Source organism: Drosophila suzukii, chromosome 3 (genome assembly GCF_043229965.1).
Source record: "Drosophila suzukii chromosome 3, CBGP_Dsuzu_IsoJpt1.0, whole genome shotgun sequence".
In the NCBI taxonomy this organism is placed as follows: domain Eukaryota; kingdom Metazoa; phylum Arthropoda; class Insecta; order Diptera; family Drosophilidae; genus Drosophila; species Drosophila suzukii.
In genome coordinates this window covers 23542434-23562312 of record NC_092082.1, presented here as the reverse complement: position 1 = coordinate 23562312, position 19879 = coordinate 23542434, and the positions used below count along the sequence as shown (strand labels likewise).

Here is a 19879-nt window from a genome sequence, read left to right as displayed (position 1 = left end):
TCCTTTTTGGGCAATTTCAAGCCTCATCATCAGCACTGGCTGCCCAAACAATAAACCAAAACAAATTTCAACTAATTACATTGCTGAATACTCATTTGAATTGAGTTCTTAGGAATTTTAATTCCAAGGTTTTAGAAGTCCCACTAGGTGGGGTTACATTCGATTGGCATTGAGTTTGTCTCTGGGGAATAATTAACAAAACTATGCAAAGGAAGTTATCAAAATTAATGATGGGTAGGGAATCCTTCAAATTATTTTCTCCTTGAGTTTTATTTTAACCTTCCTTTTTAAGTTCTGTCCCAGGATATTTTTTATAAATTCTTTTTTAATAAGTTAATATACTGAAAGCAGAATGCCTGTTGAATTTTTGATATTTACTTGTATAAAGCTTTGGATACAAAGAATTTGTAATAATAAAAGTATTAAATATATTTCATTAAATCTTTAGTTCTATAAGGCATTTTACGGTTGTCAATTCTCTGGGACAGAACCCAGTAAATTCTATTTCCATGGCATTATGTTTTCGCACATTTCCCAACACCTTCCATTTGCTGCGCCACATTAACCCTTGGATTCAGTCAGGCACCTATCCATCCATCCGCTCATCCATCAGTCCGCCGGGATAACCATGGCCAAATCCATTCAGCTCGACCAACTTCCGTCGGCCATTTTGCCGGAGTCGGAGATCCGAAGTAATTTCCTTCGCCACTAAACTGTGCGGTTGATGACAGATAAGCTGAGTCCTGCAGCCCGAGTCCTGGGGGCCAGGCCCGAGGTCCACTTCCCTGTAACCGCAGAGCCCCATGAATAATTCGCAACTTCTCCGGAACTCGCTCCCTCTCTTTCTCGCCCCTCCTGCCGTCTCTTTCCCTTTGCATATGGCCGTCTCTCTCTGCAACTCCGAAATGGCAAATGCATTGAATGATTTATTTGGTGTGATTGCTTCACACACACGTACTTTATACATATAGGCGATATACTCCCACCGATTCCTCTTTGATTTCCCTTTGGCAGCAATCAAACAGTCGTTGCCGTTTGTGGTCAACAGAGGGCGCCAGAAGCGCTCTGGGAAATGTAGGGAGGGGGGTCTCAGTGGGCTTTTGTGAATTTTAATTGCCACGTTTGCTAAAGTGTTTTGATTGCTTTGTCATTGCACTAATCAGCACTTGTTCTCACTGCCTCACTTGGGGGCATTTATTAATTATAAATTCCCTTCGATGGCTCAAAGCGTAGAGGCAAAAAGCGACAGGGGGCGCCACTCAATCGTTCGTTCCATTGATTTCTTTCGTAGCTTCAAGAGTGAATCAAGCCCTCTCTTTCCCCCGGCATATCCCCCTCTCTTTCACTGGCCGCTGTAAAAAGCATTTTCAATTGAGATTTATTGTGGCGTGTATTGGTTTAGGGGGCGTGGCAGCTTCACTCGCTTTGCATTTTTCAGCTCACTACTTTACAGAGCAGTTCCGTTTTGGTACCCTTCCTGGGGGTGTTGTACATTTTAAACGCGATTTATCTTTAAGTTTTCATTCCTGAAACCTTGTCTTTCAATATTATGATTACTTAAATATATTTCTAAGTGAAAAACCACCCATGGAAAAACTATTTATAAATAATAACAGAGTGATACAAGTTGTTCTTAAACCATTAGTAGGAAACAGTAAAGGGGGTAGTTAATCCTGTGTCATATTTATTTCCTTTGTAAGAGTATTTCAGTCTCCGGAGTGCCAAAGTATCCTTATTTTCCATTTTTTCTCACTCAGTTCAGAACAGAAGCTTTGCTCCCGGTGCCTTTAGTTAAGTTTTTAGATTGAAATTTATTGGGGAGGAGGTCCCCCTTTTTTCCGCCTCTGCTGGCAAAGTCAATTCCTTTGATTTGTGGCGCTTTTGCGTGCAATTTTTTAAATTGAAAATCACTGCCTGAGCGCAATCCTTTTTACATCCTTCGCTTCAAATGAATACGTTTCGTTTCTCTTTGCCTCGTTTTTTTGAATTTTTGTGTGAAATATGCAGCACTCGTATTTACTTTTATCGAGATTTATGCGCCACAATTGATATTGAGGTTAATAAATTGAAGGCTGCGCTGTGCCAGAACCCGAAAATCTGAATCGGAATCAGAACTCACAACTGTAACCCAATCACTTTTCAAATTGAGCTCAAGTGCAGCCAAGGCGAAATGTATTTCGGTTTATTTTTCTAAAGTTCACTTTAGAGTAACGGAAAGGTCACTTGCCTAGTTAACCCCTTGGCACGGATTTCGGGTTTCCGTTCTACTTGACCTTGGCCAGTTATTGCCTGACTTTAACTGCGTTTCCTAAACTCTTTCGAAATTCCCCGGAACCACTCTGTTTGTGTTCGGGTTTCCTTTTAGTGCCTAACTGAAATTTTATGGCAGTCCGTGTGTGTTTCCATTCAAATGTGCATACTTCGTTTGCCTATTTGACAGTTAGGGGCAGTGAGGTGTTAAGTAAGTTTCAATTGGCAGCTGGCCGAAAATGGAGACTAACGTAACACCCGATTGGAAAGGAAATGTTGAAATTGTACTTAACGGGTTAAGCTTTACATTTAGTAGTTTTACGAGGTTTATAGTTGTAACTTTTGTAATCAGACATATTAACGTACAGAGTCAAATCAAATAAGACAGCAATAATTTGGAAAGAAAATCTGCCAAGGAACATCAAACCACATCATGCACTATTATATATTCTTTAAACGTTTCATCTTTATTTTAATTGATATAAATTTTATATGAATATTTATTATTATGAACAGAATATATAATTCTTCGTCAATAGTTATCCAAGTTTACATAATATGTCCCTAGCAGGAAACTCTCAAAGAACCGTAAAAGAAACTTTCCTGCTCGGAAAACTTTAACAAACACCACGCACTTTCAGAACTCCCTCCCTGGGCACCTCATAAATATGATTTTAATCGATTTCGCCACACTCACATTTGTGCCCGACAACATTCAAAAATCCATTCGAAAACAATGAAAAAGCAATCAAATCGTGTTCCCCTTTTTTCCGAAGCATTCTGGCTAAAGTTAACCACATACACGAGCGCACAGGCAAATTGGAAACTTTGTAGTAAAAGTTTGCCATAAAAAGAAAATACTAGAGGGTCGGGGAACAAATGACAAAAATTTTGCGCATATTTTTGCAGCCCAGAGAAAATTGCGAGTGCCAACTACGAAGCGGCAAACAAGTTGAGTTAATGTTGGAGAAGCCAGAGCACAAGCAAAAGTCAAAGTTTGTTGTTTTGCCGGGGTTCTGTGTAGATTTTGACAGTCATATAACTCGATATGTGTCGATAAACTGTCCTGTATCTGCTCCCAAATGCTGCTCCTTTGGCTTCAAATGCACATCTCTCCAACTTCGGTTCGCTTGGTCTTTGGTCTCCTTATTGTTGCTATCTGATTTCAGCAACTGCAGTTGGCCCCACGACCCGGCCCCGCCCACTAGACCCTCCCCCGCCCCCATTTGTCACTAGTTTCGGTTTTGGCCAAAGTTTTTGGCTTTCAACTTTTGTTTAGTGGAGCAACGACCAAAGGAATGAACCAACCCAAAAGCAGTTGTCGCTCGATTTGTCTTCCTTTGCTCTCTGTTGCACGGAGCGAAAATCAGTACTAAAGGATTGTAAATATTTGGATATATTATAGTTTGCTATCAGGGGATTATAAAAATAAACAGCAGGGGCTCGACAGAATATTTTATTCTTATCGGAAGAAAACCGCTGCCCTTTAAGGGATTTTAAAGGCTCAGACATACAAAACACATTTTAATATTTGTATTAGGTTATTGGTAGGTAAAAATGATAATAACGCATTTTAAAGCACTTTTTATTGCTATTTCGCAAAAAAAGCTGTCCTAAAAAGGAAAGCTAAAATTACCTAAACTTCTTATATATCTTACAGGATTTACTTCCTGTGTAGCAACTCCTGTTCCAGTCTCCAGCTTTTGCCTCTCCTCGACGCTTTGGCATGTTGCACATTGTTTGCCGCACTGCAATTGTTCCGCTCAGTTGATCTGGGGTCCCCTTTAATCTTTCGCCTCCCCAGCTCTGCTGAATTTTTATTTTAGCAAAGTTTTTTCATTTGCTTCAAAGTAAAGAGAAATTCCTTCATGTCGGTTAAGGTTTTCCCCACTTTGGCTTAATGAATTGGAAGCGATTTCCAGAGTTGGCAACATCTGGGCCAAGTAATTTGTAGAGCAAAAGCCAAGTGAGTATTTCAATATGCGAACCATTCTGGTAATTTACAAGCTCAATTATGCGGTAGCTGAAGCCGTATATACTTAGTTTTCTGTTTATGGAACCCAGGTCCTAAGTATGTATAAAGTCACCCTTCGCAGCCCTCCTGTCAATTTAGCTGGGCCATAAATTTCAATACTGTACTCGTTTTTTTCGGGTGGTTCGAAGTCGGGGAACTCCAGGGCGATATCTATGCGGGTTATCTTCGGTGTGACGTGTGGTTATCGGGGCAATGGAATACTATCCCAACTATGCCATAATTTGCTTTAGAATGGTGTGAATTATTTGTTCGTTTCTGTCTGCTTCTCCCGTTCTCCCTTTCGCATTCTCGTGTGCGTTTTTTACGGCCTGAATTGTTATATCTTAATTTTCCTTAATGGTTTATTATGATCCCACTGCAGTTGGCTTATGTTTGCCCTGCGTGCCAAACTCGCTGCCACCTTTCCTCCTCAGCACTGATAATTTCGTCTGATTGACAATTGTTTCTCTGTTTTCACATCGGTTTTTTCTTTCATTTGCGATAATGATAATAATATGTAATAATATTTATTTCGATGCCCCTCTGTCGTCTGTCCGTCATAAATCGTGCTTATTTATGGGAAATGAGATTTGTAGTGGCGCATTAATTGTCCGGCCGTCTGTGGTATTCCCTATCTCTGGCGTTGGTACGATCGGAATTCGTAGCCCAGAGGATTGAACTCATTTCCGAACGATGACATTGATACTTGCTTTAATCTGCAATACTTGCCTTCTACATACTTACTTGCAGATAGAGCTGCTAATGAGGGATTAGCGGTGTTAATTATATTGTTTACTTGAGTATTGCGTTCTTAAATATTTCGATTGCGGAATTCCGAGTACTATAAATAACAATTTGATTTTTATGAACCTTGAAAATGTTAGAGTTCAAGTTGAGGAAGCTTATTTATATCTATAAACTAAATTTATTTTGTAGTCGTCCTTTTTGTTAAGTTCCTTATAAATGTTCTCTCCTCCCTTATTAATTGATATAACCTTTTGAACCCACCCCAATACTTCCTTATTTGTACATGGCCATACGACTTCTCTGGTAATTCATCTTACAACTCAGTGAGATTAATGATCTTTCAATTGATCCCCAAGATTTATGAGCTTTAAATTGATCCAACTCATTTGTAACTCGGTCTCTTAACTCTTAAGTCCTTGGTACAAAATTGATTTGTCAGCTTGTGGACTGCGGAAGGGCAACTTAGCACGGCCCAACCCAAAACCGAAAATCCAACTGGGATGTCAATGCTATGTGAATGCTTGGAGCGATTCGATTCCAGGGAAGTGAGCTGTTATGGGATGTCTTTAATGCCCATTGACAGAGCGCCGGGTGCAGTCCAGTCTACAAACACAACATGGACTTCAACAACAACATCAGCGACAACGCCACTGGTTGTCTAGTTAAAGCCAAAGTTAAGGCGAAATTCCCCCTGAGAAACAAACAAAAGCGCAGACGATCGATCGACAAAGTACAAACAAAAGGCATGCCACACGAGGAGGAGGTGGGGAGGGGGCATAGCCAAAGGGAAAATAAGGGGGTTCGGGAAGGGGTACCTGGTACCACCCAGGAAAATCACGATGACGAACTGATGCCTGGGCAGATACAGATACATGGTCCGCAAAAGGAAACAACGACAGAGGCAACACCTCTTGTTAGTTTTACTGATCATGATCATGACAGGGGTAGGGAGATGTGCCGAATACACTGATCGAAACGTGGGTTCCTAGCGCTTTGCATAACTCCTCAGATAAAGATTGTACACTGAAATGTGATATTTTGTTATTTATTTTGTGATTTTTTTTATTTTTCCCACTTGGGGAAGTTGTGAGTCCCATAAGACTTTAAACTTTTTTCGAGATCTGTAGGATGTATTGTTTGTGATATAACAAAATACTTGGATTGTTCAAAATTATACATATATATTTAAATTTATGTTATATTAAATTAGGCATATTTTGTGGGTAAATATGCCTAATTTTATATGAATGACAATTTCGAGCAGTGTAGCATTTTGGGCCCTACCCACTGGACAAACTGATTGAGGCACGAACAGGCGAAACTCCTTCGTGGGTCAATCATCGGGTTTCGACTTGAAGCTGCAGTTGGAGTTAGGGTCTGAGTCGAGTTCATGTTTCACAGTTTGCAAATAACTCTAATCGGGGCTTTCTGCATCGGTGTGTGGGTGCCTCCGACTTTCCTCTTTTGCCATTTATAACTCCCCCTCCCGGGGATCCTGCATTTTCCTCCGCTTTTCGGATCTGAACAGGCCATGCATTGTAAGTTCATTAGCGGCCCAAGTGCACGATTCGCTTGTTGTTGGATGCCCGATGTTGGATGGATCGTACCGTACTGCTCCCTCTTTCACTTCCCCCGAAATGCATATAAACATGAGATTTTTCTGCACCTTCTGGCCAGACTTTTATTTTTAATACACTTGCAGGGAGTATTGTGGATTCAGCATGGAAATAAGAGTGCAATTGAAGAACTACAAAACGAACATATGTATCCATAGTTAACATAGAAGCCAACTTCCTGTACCAAAAGACAACAGTGAGCTTTCTTAGGCAACATTTATAATAACTCAAATATTTGCTTATATAATAATATGAAACTTTATAAACTGATATATTATGACTTTTTGAGACGTCGTACCTAGGGTATTCTCGTTTCGGTTACCAGAGCTTCAGTGCGCAGCTTGTTTATTTTCTGTTGGTTTGGCATACCTGGGAGCTCCTCCTAACTAACTAGGCAAAATCACTCATACTTGCAACCACAGTGCACCACATGTGGTCTGAGAGCGAAGAACCGGCTCGCCAGGAGCAAGGGGGTCGTGAGGGGAGGAGGGAGACCGCGGATGGAGAGATCTTCCTCTTCCAACCTGGCACCCTGCAGCTAAAAGTACGGGGTGTATTGAACCGCAGCAAAGGCAGCACAAAGCCAAAAGTCAAAACGTGAGCCTGGATTGCAGGCGATCTTGCGACCCCTCCCGCCCGCTTCTTCTTTCTTTCTTCCCCTGGCTCCTCTCTTTCCCGCTTTACCGTAAACCTGCCCGGGACCTGGAAGTTATTTTTTTCGTTCTACCTTTTTATCGCTCTTTTAGCAAGCCAACCGATGACGCTAACAAGGCAAGAACAACAACAACGGGTCGGAAGAATGATCGAAAGGGGTTTTCAGAAGAGTCGGTGAGCGAGGGAGAGGGCGAGAGAGCGCAAGAAAGAGACGGAGCTCGTGGGCTGACGGCGTTATCTGGTAACAACGTGTTACGAATTACTTTTAACAAGACCCTTAGCAGATAAAACCCAGAAAACCGGTCGAGAGAGGTTCGAACGGGAGAACGAGAAAGAGCGGTACGCCGGAAGAGAGTCTTCAGAAGAGAGCGTGCGCTTGGAACGTGCGCTCATTAGCGAGGTGAGCATATAAACAGGAAGGAATTGCAATTAAAGCCTGGCCCATGGAGTTCCTGAGTTATTTACGGACGGGTGAGGGGGAAATAGAGCATTCGAGACACCCTGTATTCCCACCACCACGAAGAAAGTCAAGGAACTTGCTGAATTTTCACCAGGGTGCGCTGGAAAATCAGGGAGAGAAAGGCGGCGGAAGAGAGTGCATGAAAAACCTGAAAATATGCCAGACAACAACAGATGCGTCTGAAAAATGGGTGGAAAAGGGGCTGATGGGCGGGGGGCTGGTGGATTGGCATGCGAAACGCAGCACATGTGCAGCGAAAAGAGGAAGAGCAACCAGGAAGGAGTGGAAGAGAGAGGGCAAAGGAGCGGGAGAAGGACGACCGAGAGCGAGAGGAGCGTAGCTGTCAATCTAGTCGGAGATTTGTCACCCGGAGAGAGTGGACACTTTTTACGGGGGTTGGGAAATCGCAAGTGGGTTAAAAATAGGAAGACAATAGGCGAAGCTAACGAAGGGCATAAACCTACTGGAAAATAATGATTTAGGATATGCAAAATAAGTATAAATGTTATACAATGTTATTAAATTAAAGTATCAGTGAAGCATTCATCTAAAAAATGCTTTAAAACCAGAATCATAAAAATATATAAAGAAGCTCTGTTGTGATAATCTTATAAATTAAGAACAGGAAATCGCCGTCATAAAATGCGATTTAGACCGACACTTTGGGCGTAAAACCCACCTTAGAATGCCAAGAAAAACAAATGCATCCATTAAAAGTCGAGTTGCTTCCCATATTTATTTAGCTTGTGCAAAAAGTAACGAAATGCAGGGCAAGGCAAACAGAAAGAAAGCCAACCATAAACAAAACATTTATTTAGCTGCATTTATCGCATGCTATGTGAAAGAGTTTCTCCCTCTTCCAATAGCCAACTCTCTTTCAGTCACTCTCTCTCGCTCTCTCACTCGCCGCCCTCCCCCACAATTCTGGGCGACGAGCGGACTCTCGAGTCGTGGCCTCTGTTCTCTTTCAACGATCGGAGAGCAGATTCTCCCATTTTTACTGACACTTACGGTGGCTTACGTTTTGCTCGCACTCACGTTTTTTTCGTTGCCGAGATAAGTTCGCCGCGGTTCGACGGATGGTTTCGCTCGGAAAAATTCCAAATTGAGTCTCGCGAACCCCAATTGCACCTTTTGAGCAATTAATAAACGAAGAAATTGTACAAATAACTAGAAATACCTTCTTTTGTGCGCTTTTCGAAAGCAGTGACAATACCCAAAACGGTAGTGGATAAAAAGAAGTTTTATAAAACTGCCACAAAGTGGCGTCCTCGAAAAAGCGACAGAAATACAGAAAACGAGTTATGAAAATACAAATTGTGGCCGTGCCATGTGAGAATGTGTGTTGAAAATTGTTATAAAGAAACAACATTTGCCGTCTGTGCCCGTTGTTATTGTTGCTATTCCGATCTGTGATCGTTGATCGACAAGCGTCAACTGAAATTGGATTTTCGGCGCCCACCGTGACAAATTCTAAAGATATATCCATCAAAAACATCCATCCTACACCGTAACAACACCTGAGAGATAGCGACAACATTTGGCGCTACATGAAATTTTAATTAAAAAATCTGTCCGAAAATAAAGTAGAAATTACTTGCAGCGGCAAAAAGTCTCTATGAGAACCGGCGCAAGTATCTATACACACGAGTATTCATCTGTGTATCCATCAGATACTCGCCATCCGTGTGTGCCTGCATCTCCAGGTGTCCGTGCGCCTGTGTGAGTGTTTGATGTAAGCAGACGTGAAATTGGATTAACTTTGACAGACGCACTGCGGTTTTTAATTACCACCAAAGAGTTTTTTGGGATTAACGGCGGAAAGTTGGACCAGCTCCCCAGGTAAATATCATCTACGAAGGTGGGGGCTTCCATTACCCTGGAGTCAAAGATCAGTTGCGGGAGATCCGTTTAATGGGATATGCCAGTCAGTCAAAGTCCAGGGGAGAAACGATCCCCAAAATGGGGGAAAATCTGGGGGAAATGTACAGCTCGAGCAAATAGATTTAACTTTCAGAAAAGTATTTTTACCCGAGTTGATCGAGTATGATCTGTATGGGAACTTTAAAAACTACTAAAATGCGTTTAGGAGTGTTACGAATAAGGATTTGGAATACCTATGATATATAGAAACTATTTTACTAAAGATAGCTGATAAAAGATAAATATTTAAAAAAAAGTATCTTGAATCCATTAAAGCCTATTATATTTCTAGAACTCTTCTGGTTCCTAACGACAAAATGTATTCCCCTGAAATATAGCTTTATTTATAACAAATAAAAAGAGTTCTTCCAAATAAGAATGGGTAGACGGCATAAATCTTTGTGGGAACTTCTGAGTTGATCCCTTTTAAAATAATACAAATCCAGAGGGTCAAAAGCTCACTGAATATTTAACCCCAACAACAGTTGCACATGGTTATTTTTACCGTTTATTCGATCAGCCACCTTATCTCTGTTCGATTTCTGTTCGACTGGCTTTTGTTTACTCAACAACAAAAATTGCGGCTGTTACGTTCTTTTTCGACAATTTTCGTTTATTTCATTCGAATCAATATTGCCGTCAAATGAATGGAGCTCCACGAACCGAAATCTTATCTCCCGCGGGTAAAAAGGGGGTCTGGGGTCTGGAATGCGTGTGTGTGTCTACATTATTTCATTATTTGTTGTCAAAGTTTCGGCTGCCGAGGCAGCGACTACTAGAAATACTACCATCGATAGAGCGGGAAAATCGGTAAGAAGAGGGAGTGATACGCTCATGGAAAGAGGGAGAGCGCTGATTGCAGGTGCTGGCTGAGTGTACGAGTGTACCTGGAAAAAGTTGGAGATTGTCTCTGGTCTTCGGCTTAATCTGTGATCAAGATAAGCCATTGCATGTCGATCGTTTCGTGTTCGAGACCCCAGATCCCAGATCTCAGATCCCCTAGATAGTTTTCCTCTTTCTTTCTCCCATGTTTTTTGTGTCTCTGCGTGGAAAATTATGTTCCTCTGCGGTCATAAATTATGCGTAACGCGACACCTCCGTCTGCAGGTTTCCAATGTGTCGTTAAATATTTTATTTCATTTTTATAGCTCAGCCATTGGTTTTCGCATGAAGCGAACGGGCGGAGGACTCCGATCGTTGAGTCAAGAAATGATTTCATTAATTTTTCAGTTAACAGCAGACGCTGCCAAGGTTAGAGCCTTGCTGGAGGCAAAGGTGTTGCCTGGACTGCCCGGCAGAGCCGGCTAAAAATATCAATTTACATACGGAGACCCAGGGACATCATGTGGTGCTCCCCGTGCTCAATTCCCGATTCTCGGTTTCTCCTCCGGGCCTGGCCCGCACTTTCGCAATTCGAAAAATTGCGCTTTGTCACACAGCAAACGACTTTCGGCCGCCTGCTGGGGCGACACTCAAATGCCAGGCCGTGCTGTTTGCTCTTCTCTGCTGGTTGCAACTGCCGAGTGTTGCCTGTTGACTGGGCACAGTGGTGCCAGAGCGACCCAATAAAGGTCCTGGAAAACAGACTTAGAACTCGGGAATTATATAGAAAACACTTTTGAGTTGCTATGACCTTATGACGAGTCTGACTAATGTGTTAATAATATCATCATATCATTTTCAAGTTGCTAAAATTGTATAGTACAAGTTGAATTCCAGAATTTAGGTTACAAATAAATTTAGAAATAAACTAGAATATATTATTTGAGGTCTTGTTTTGATCTTTATAAATATTGGTTGCTTATTATAACAATGAATTCATTGGAACATCAAGTACCGCCTGATATTTCCAGTAGGCTACTATTATGGGAGATCTGTTTTGAATAACATTACCCTGTTTATCAGAAATGCTAGCAAGAAGTCAAATTTGTATGTTCAGTTCCTTGGAATTTAGGTAACCCCATCTTCTTGACAATCCTTGACCACTGTGCCCAGTGACCTCCCGCAGCTTTCTGGCCTGTCTGCTTGTCTGGTTCTGCGTGTCTTCTCTCTTCCATCCCCTCTATCTCTCAAACAGGTGATCATTTTACAAACGGTCCTGGGCTACCTGTTCCCGCTGGACCCGCCGATCCGAGAATCCCGAAAGTCGGCCATAAATTATGTTTTGTTTGGTTTTTGTTGCTCGCTGCTTTTTGTCTCCTTCATTGGGCTTGGCTATAAATTTCTCGTTGACTCTTTCCACTTGTCAAAGTCTTTTCATTTTCTTGGTGCTTGATGGGTTTTTTATGATTTTTTGGGGCCTCTCCTTTGGCTTAATTGTGACTGGGAGGGGATTATCTCGTTTTTTAGCAATTGGATGCTGCGAAAATTTATTGACAAGCGCATTGACACTCGGCCAGTCCAGTGAGTCAGTCAGTCAGTCACTCACTCAATTCAGCAGGGAGACGTCAGTCGTCAGTTGACTTGTCACTCGCGACGGGTCTGTCAGTTTCGTATCCTGGTAACCGTTTTTTGCTGATCAGCCACGATGGAGCTGTCAGCTTAGGCGCTAATGTGCATACTAATGTCGGATGCTTCGGGAGGTTTATGGCAGAAAGATTGGGATTTGACAGCGAAACTATTGGGGAACGTTCTGGGACTCATGTTGGTGGCAGCGCAACAAGTGATTGAGTTTCAAGATGATTTAAACGAGTCAGGAATAGTAATTCATCCTAAGACTCCGATTGGATTGATTGAATAAACTAAATATATGTACTAATATTGAACCAAATAGTTCAAAACAAATGTATATCACAGAAGGCCAAGCATATGGATACAAATGATTATAGAGCAAAGTCAACAAAGTCCCACAATGTTGTCATATCATTCTCAATTTATTGGACCGCAATCATCATCTGCCACATGCGGCTTTCAGTTCCACCTTTTGCCTGTTCCACCTCCGATGGCAATTTGTCCGCGGGCCTCGGCATTATGGGTTCCCATGATCATTTACCGATCTTGTTATAATTATAAAACCCACAATTGTCTCATTGCGGGTATCCTCTGCCAGAGTCTAATCATGTTGAGGCCCGGGCAACTCCTCCAACGGGCAACCGATAATTTACGGACAACCTGAGCAACGACCCTCGTAATTATAAAGGCATTTCCCTCTCTGTTGCACTCTTTGAGGCCCGCTTTTTCTCTCTGTACACACGGCTTGTTTAAATAACACCAACATATTGATTAATTTTCGAAGCAGGGTTGCGGACGGGACTTGACATGGTTCGAAACGGGCCAGAAGCGGGTCTCGAGTCGTCCATCAAACTGGCCAAGTCAACTCGGGCCCCGTGCTGCAATTCATCAAACTGCGGGCCAGAATGGGTTGTCTTCTTCCCTGTTTCTCTACACAGAGAGAAAAATTTACACTTCTATATAAAGGAAAATGTTAAGAATAATAAAAAACAAACTGAAACCTTTTCCAATTGGTTTTATGTTTCCATCTTCTTTTAATAGAATAATCTAAAAACAATCTCTAAATCATTTTTTCCGAGTGCCCTGCTGTTTTGTTTTGCCTTGTTTTGTTTGATTTATTCTGCAGCTCCTTCAATTTTTCCCATTCAGTCATATCATTAGGCTTGAGGCTCTCTCTTTCCCTGTTTTTTTGATTTTTTGGCCCCTGCCCATTGTGGTTAGCGAAGGAAAACCGAAATCAATTTGACATGATTGCCATGGATCATAATTTTTTCTTTCTCTTTTATTCGGCTGGTTTCTCGGCGCTTTCTTCGGACCCCGGGTTTTCGGTGTGTGTTTGTTTTGAATATTTTGTTTGCCGGCTATTAGGTTTGATTATTTACGAGCTGAACCCATGGGGCACACACTCGCCACAGAAAACGGCTCTTGGCTCGTTGAAATTGGCCCGGCAATTAGCCAACACAAACGCCCCTCTAACCGAAAAACGGTTATTTGTTTTTAAATGAAAAATCACCGAAAATCACCAAATATCACAGAAAAACTGGAGAGACAAAAGAAGATCGCTTTCGGCGCCCTTAGATCTTGCACTTTTTTTATTACTTTAGCATGCCAGCAAACTATTTGTCTTTGGCCAACAGTCAAGCCGAAATTGCCTTTTAATGGCAGTTTACTTATTTATTTATCTGTTTATCTTTGCATATCTCAAAGGTTTGCCAACTTCGAAGTCAGCTAAAACCCGAAAAATACCCCCCGACTCTAGACCAATTTATCTTTTATAATTTTTCAATAAATTTATTGTTTTTCGTTTCTTTTTGTTTGCGTTTTTTGTCGATTGTTTACGAAAAACATTTATTATGCATAGTTTGGTTAGACAGGCGAGCAAGCTATCAATTTTTCACCTTTCGTATCTGGCAGATACATCAAACAAAAAGTTGAAACTTGTTGCTTGGGTTTCGGTTTTCGGTCTTCGGTTTTCGGTTTTCAGTTTTCTGGCGGTGCTGCTTGCTAACTGTGTCGCTAAATGTGCTTTGCGGTGTTGTTGGGGAGATAAATTCCATAAAGTCAACAGCAACACACTCTAAAATCGACGACTACTAAGCAACAATAACGATGAGAAATGACAAAGGCAAGCGACGACGACGCTATCTGAGGGAGAACTGATGATGATTTATGAGCGTCAGAAATCAAGTAGAAAATTACGGTAATAGAAGAACCCAGGCCAGACTGCACACAGATACTAACGCACACCGAGGTGATTCGAACTCGTAGATACATCTACGCCCTCCTACCTACATGGGTTTCCAACTTTGCTCGAGAGGTTAGCACAGGCAGCCGAAATATGTACAAACAAAATCGACACCGTGCATTGGGCAATTTTAACTAGAATTTATTTCGGGTTTGGGCAAACAGAGCCCACATGAAAAAGCGATAGAAACATGTTTTCCACTGGCACAGTATTTCGTTGGGGGAGTTATTTTTAATATGCTAATTGCCAATGCAAATATCGAGCTAGCGCCTGGTTGAAGCAATTTGCATTTTATACGAACAAAACTTAAAGTGTCGGGTATAAATCCAATGGCACACTCACGCGTGTGGGAGAATAGAAACAGAAACAGAACACGTATTTATGGCATTTTTTCTTTCGTCGGGCATCAGTTTCGCTTCGAGTCTAATTCATTTAGCAAGACGACACCTTGTTAGAGCCCTGACTTATGACGGGATGTGGGGGGATATTTTCCAGCTGCCCTGTGTGTGGGTTTTAGCTGGAAATGTGGCGACTAGGTGTTAATTTTGTTTGTTATTCGAGCCAGTCGGCAGTCCCCAAACCCAAGGAACAAATAGTTCACAGTCAGCACGAACAACGAAGAAACACCGTTCTAAGATGAAAATTTCCATTTAAAATGAAAATAACAAGGCATGCGGGCGAGTGTAGGTGTTGGGAAAATATAGCAGATAGGGGGAGGTCTCAACAAGTGGAATATCTTTGGGGATCACTAATAAATGGAGGTTGACAAGGGATCCACGAATATCCAAAGCAATATATTTTAATTAAACATAAAACAGCATCCAAATAATCAAATAACTGACACGAACAAATCTTGCAAATGCCTTCCAATCGAAATGACTCACAAGTTAATTAACACAAGCCAACCGCATTCCTTAGATTGATATAGATTCTCTGGACTTCTTAGAAAGCTGCCCCCAACACATCCTTTGGATCACTCGTTCCCCCAAGAATCAAACGAGAACAAGCCCAATGAAACTTATTTAATATGCCTTATATAGAAAGCAGTTAATTAAATCGACCCTGTAGGAGGGCGGCTGTTTCTGGAGCTTCCCTTGAAATCAGTTAACAAAAGCCCAAAGATAAACAGAGCCAGTCGAGGAGGATGCAAAGCAAAGGGGCCCAGAACCTCAAAAAAGAAGCGGAAAATAAAGAAGGGAAGGGAAAGGAGTAGCAGACCCGAGTGGAGTGTATAAAATGCCCAAGTTTAAACAGAATTCAGATCGAGATCCGAGGAAGGAAGGGCGCGATGGGCAGGCATCATTAATTCTCACCCAAGTGTTGCACGACGACTGCAGCGCTTCCTCAGCCCGCTGTGCATATTTCCAATTAAAGCGACTTGCAACTCTAATGAACTTGAAGATATCAATCTACGCGCTGTTAACCCTAAAAAACCGCAGACAGTCGACGGCGACGAAGAAGTCCGGCACGAAATAAATGTCAAGCTAATTAAAAGGCAGGGAAAATCTGGGCCTGCAATCGAGCATGCGATATTACTCATAAATTTCACGGCGTGTCTCTCGAAAAGGCAACTTTGTTTAGAGGCAGCAAATTAATTGAAATAGTACCAAAAATAGAAGCCACAACTGAAGTTGCTGCTGCATGTTCATGTATCCACCAGATACGCATCTCTGGGATGCATCTACGCACATGTTTCTCTTTCCGAGTCCATCTCCAACCCATCCAAAATGGAAAGGAAGCGCTCGGCCCGCGTTAAAACAAACAAAAACATATTTTTCTTATAAACAGAACTCTGAACAAAATAATTTTATTTTCAGCAGGCAGCATCAGATTCTCTTGTATCTCTGTATCTTCCTTTCGCTCCACCTCTCTTGAAAATACACTTGAAAGAACGTGTGTTTTGGAATGTGTATAAATAGAAGTTTAATATAAAAGTGAATTTGTTTTTATAAACATTTATAAAAAAATATTGAATCCTTTGACTTACTTAATGGCCAAAATAGTTTTTAGCTTAGAACACACTTGAGAAAACCATTTTAAATATTATCTTGGATGATATTTCTTTTCTCCCTCTGTTCTTGAGTATCTTTTTGGGCTCTCGCATCGAAACATAATTAATTTCTGTTTGTTTAAGGTCTGCGCCTGCGACTGACTGTTGTTTCCTGCGACGGCGACGGCGATGACGATGGCGATATTTGTTTTCCTCCGAGCGGAGAGATTCGAGAACTCCTTGAGATTCATTGGAATTTCAATTTTCAAAAAGCGATACTCCACACAATACATATTCATTGTCGTCGCTGGCAGTCGTGTTGGGCATTTAAATGCTCGCTCATAAATTTGTTTTCTGCTTTTTTGCAATGTCATAAATTAAACATTTTCGAAACTGATACGTTCAGCCCCTCCCTGCGACTGCCTCTTTTATTTTTATTGATCATCAAGTTGACATTCGCCGGAGAGAGAATATTTTGCCATAAATTATGCGCCTAATTAATTGGCCTACAAATTCCAATTCCTCCGCTCAGAATCTTTCCCAGTTAATTAGTCAGAAACAGAAAAACGAATCAAACGAGTCTGGGGCTCTGAAGAGCTTGGAGATTCTCCATGTTGTCTCAGCAGGTTGTTCTTTTTTGCTCTTTGACTTTCAGAGATTTTTATGGAAATGTATCTGTGTGTCGCAGATTTATAGCTCTGGATTCACATTCAAATTGAGCTTTTCTTGGAACTTGATTTGTTCAGGCTTTGAAATTGAATAAAGAATAATTTCTAAGATTTCTTGGGCAAGAGATTTATAATGACAGGCTTGTCTTATTAAGAATTCTATAAATACAAAGCTGCGCATCAAATAAAGTTTTTGGGAAGTGTCATAAATGCTTTTTGTTGCTAAGCTACATGAATTATTGCCCTAAATTCTAGTAGTTGTCCCAAGAAAAATGATATAGTAGATGCGTTTTTAAAGAGAAAAAATAAGTACAAATAATTGGGGTGCAATCTCGGGTTTCTAAAAGGTTTGTGTATTAAAAAGTATAAAAAGTATATTAATAAGTATAATAGATAGTTTTCCTCATTCTGGGCTATATTAATTGAGAAATACACCATTTTCAGTGGGCAAAACCTTAGCCAACCAAAAAAGCCAATTACACTTGGAACATTTCGACTTCTCCCCACATTTCGCCATGATCTCCAGTCCTATCTCAATTAGGCAAGCCAGAAAAACAAATAACGCAAAAGCCAGAGGCAGACGTTCATAATTAAAAAATTGTCATTTTGTTGTCGTTTGCTTAACTTTATCTGCAATTGGTTACAGCAGAGATTACACTTGGCAAATTGTGAGGCGGAGGTGAATCAAAGGCGGCGAATGTGGGCCCACAAATGCTCGGCATTGTTGCACCCCGACTTATCTGGGCTTCTCGGCTCGGTTTGGTTAGGCAAATCTTCTGCGGCACTCCCACACGAACAGTTTCTGGTTCAGCTTCAGATACAGATACAATGGCAGATACAGATACACGGATACGGATACGGGGGCAACCTCTTCTGCGGCTCTTTATTTGTCGCTGGCTGATTAAACTTGCATTATATACACACTTAAATATATGTACAAAGAGTGCCGTTAAAGCAAATAACAACAAGGCGCGTTCTTTAATAAGAAATAAAGAAAAAGAGCGTCGGAGGGAGTGAAAAGTTAATTAAATTGTAGGCGAGTGGCTCTTCCACTGGCACACACGCAACTTCTTCATCATCCGGCGAATGTCTGGCCCCTTAATCCCGTGGCGTGATTAAAGTAGTCCACTTTCGGCTAGGCCCAGGGATAAGCCCCGGCCATTTTCCAGCCCCACCCACGCTTTCCCCCTTTCTCCGCCGGCTTTTCCTGTTTGCTCTTTGGGAGCTGCTACATTCCTCTGTTTTTCTTTCGTGGTATCTCCGCTTTTGAAGTGCTGCTGCTGCCGCAGAGACAACTGCAATTGTTCTTTAGCCGCCCACAAATTTATTGTCCAAATATTAACATATTTGGCCGGGACCCCGAGAAGAACATAACTCAGGCCGCAAACTGTGGCAACTCTTTCCTCCTCGGACAGCCTGTAAATTTTGTCGCCAAGTCCCTTTTTTCCAGCACTTTTTCTGGCGTAAATCCAGTTTTACGCTTATGGCATAATTAAGTTGTTTGGCCTTTAATATTTTCCAATTATACAAGATTTATAAACATTTTTTACTACCCCTTTTACGATTAGCAAGATTCGGCGATGCTCGAAATCTGCGCGCGGGGATTCCGTTTTATGGAAGTCGCTCAGTTTAAGTTTTTATAGCTGCACGTAAAACCATCAGTTATCAGATAACTTATCGTACCTCTTTTTGCATCTCATTACAGCTGGGCGGAATTGAATGAACCAGGAAATCAACCAGAAAGCAGCTAACCCAACGGAATGGAAAAAATGGTAAGTGTAGAGATGTTGGGAATGAAGGTGTGAATTCGAAAGCGAATTTAGAAAGTATTAAAAACTTTAAAATAGAAGATCTAGAAATAATGGAAAATCTTTCTTTAAATCTTCCATTGCACTTTTGACTTTGCAAAATACTTACTTGGCTTAGAATTTATAGACTCTCCTGCCCTACAACTTGGTTTCCCTTACTATTTTGCATGCAACAAGACAGCAGCTAGACGCAAATATAAATAAGAGGCCAGAAAGCTTGACCTTTCCCCGCCAAACACTTTGCCCCTTGGCTACTTCATTGCGCTTAGTTTGCCGCACAATGGAGAGAAAAATGCCAGGGCCCTCTTTTTGTGACCCGGCCAGTGCAATTGACCAAGGAACCGAGGAGCGAAGGAGCAGGAGCCTCCTAGTAGTCGGTATCCAACATCATAAACATCCTCTCGGTCTGCGGTTGTCGGCAGTTACTTTTCAACGCCAATTTTGCTCTTCAAAACGAGCCATCTCCAGGTGCACAGGGAAAAATAACCAACCTTTAACCTACCAAGGAAACAAATCAGTTATATTTAAAATAGCTTTCCATCTTTCAAGTGACAAGTTCAGTATTTTTATGTTCCAGAATGAACTTATTTATATTTCCCTGTTTTCCAATTCAACTACCGATGTTTAAAAACAGTTTTCCTCTGTGTAGAACTATACTTTGGTTTGAGCCTGGTTTTCTGGTTTCGGCTGCCGTGGGCAATGCATCTTCAGACGCGACTTGTTGCCCCATTGTTGGCTTACCCTTTTGAGCGGAGAATATGGGAACATGGCCGAGAGACCGGGAAAGAGAGAACTGAACTGAATCTTCGGGCATATCTTTTGCCACTTTAACGTTAACGAGCTGTTGACTTCTTTCTGCTCTTGCCGGCAGTTGAGTTGCCAAGTTCTTCAGCCCGACTCCATCCGCATCTCCATTCCCATCTCCTCTGGCCCATCATCATCATCTGGTGCCTGCTTTGCCTATCCATCATTCTCTCATATTTCCTTTGGCTGCCTTAATGCAAAATATCCTGGCAAGCCTTTCAGTCTAGTTAGCATCTGTCTGTCTCTTTC

The 19879-nt window shown here is 41.6% G+C and overlaps 1 protein-coding gene across 1 annotated transcript in view; it reads left to right on the top strand.

Moving 5' to 3' along the window:
* Nucleotides 1-19879, top strand: part of LOC118876780 (frizzled-2) — a 97889-nt gene that overhangs the window by 61471 nt on the left and 16539 nt on the right. The window contains exon 6 of the mRNA XM_036815194.3: nt 18724-18790. The gene's annotated coding sequence lies outside the window, so the exon portion shown is untranslated. The remainder of the gene's footprint in view (nt 1-18723; nt 18791-19879) is intronic.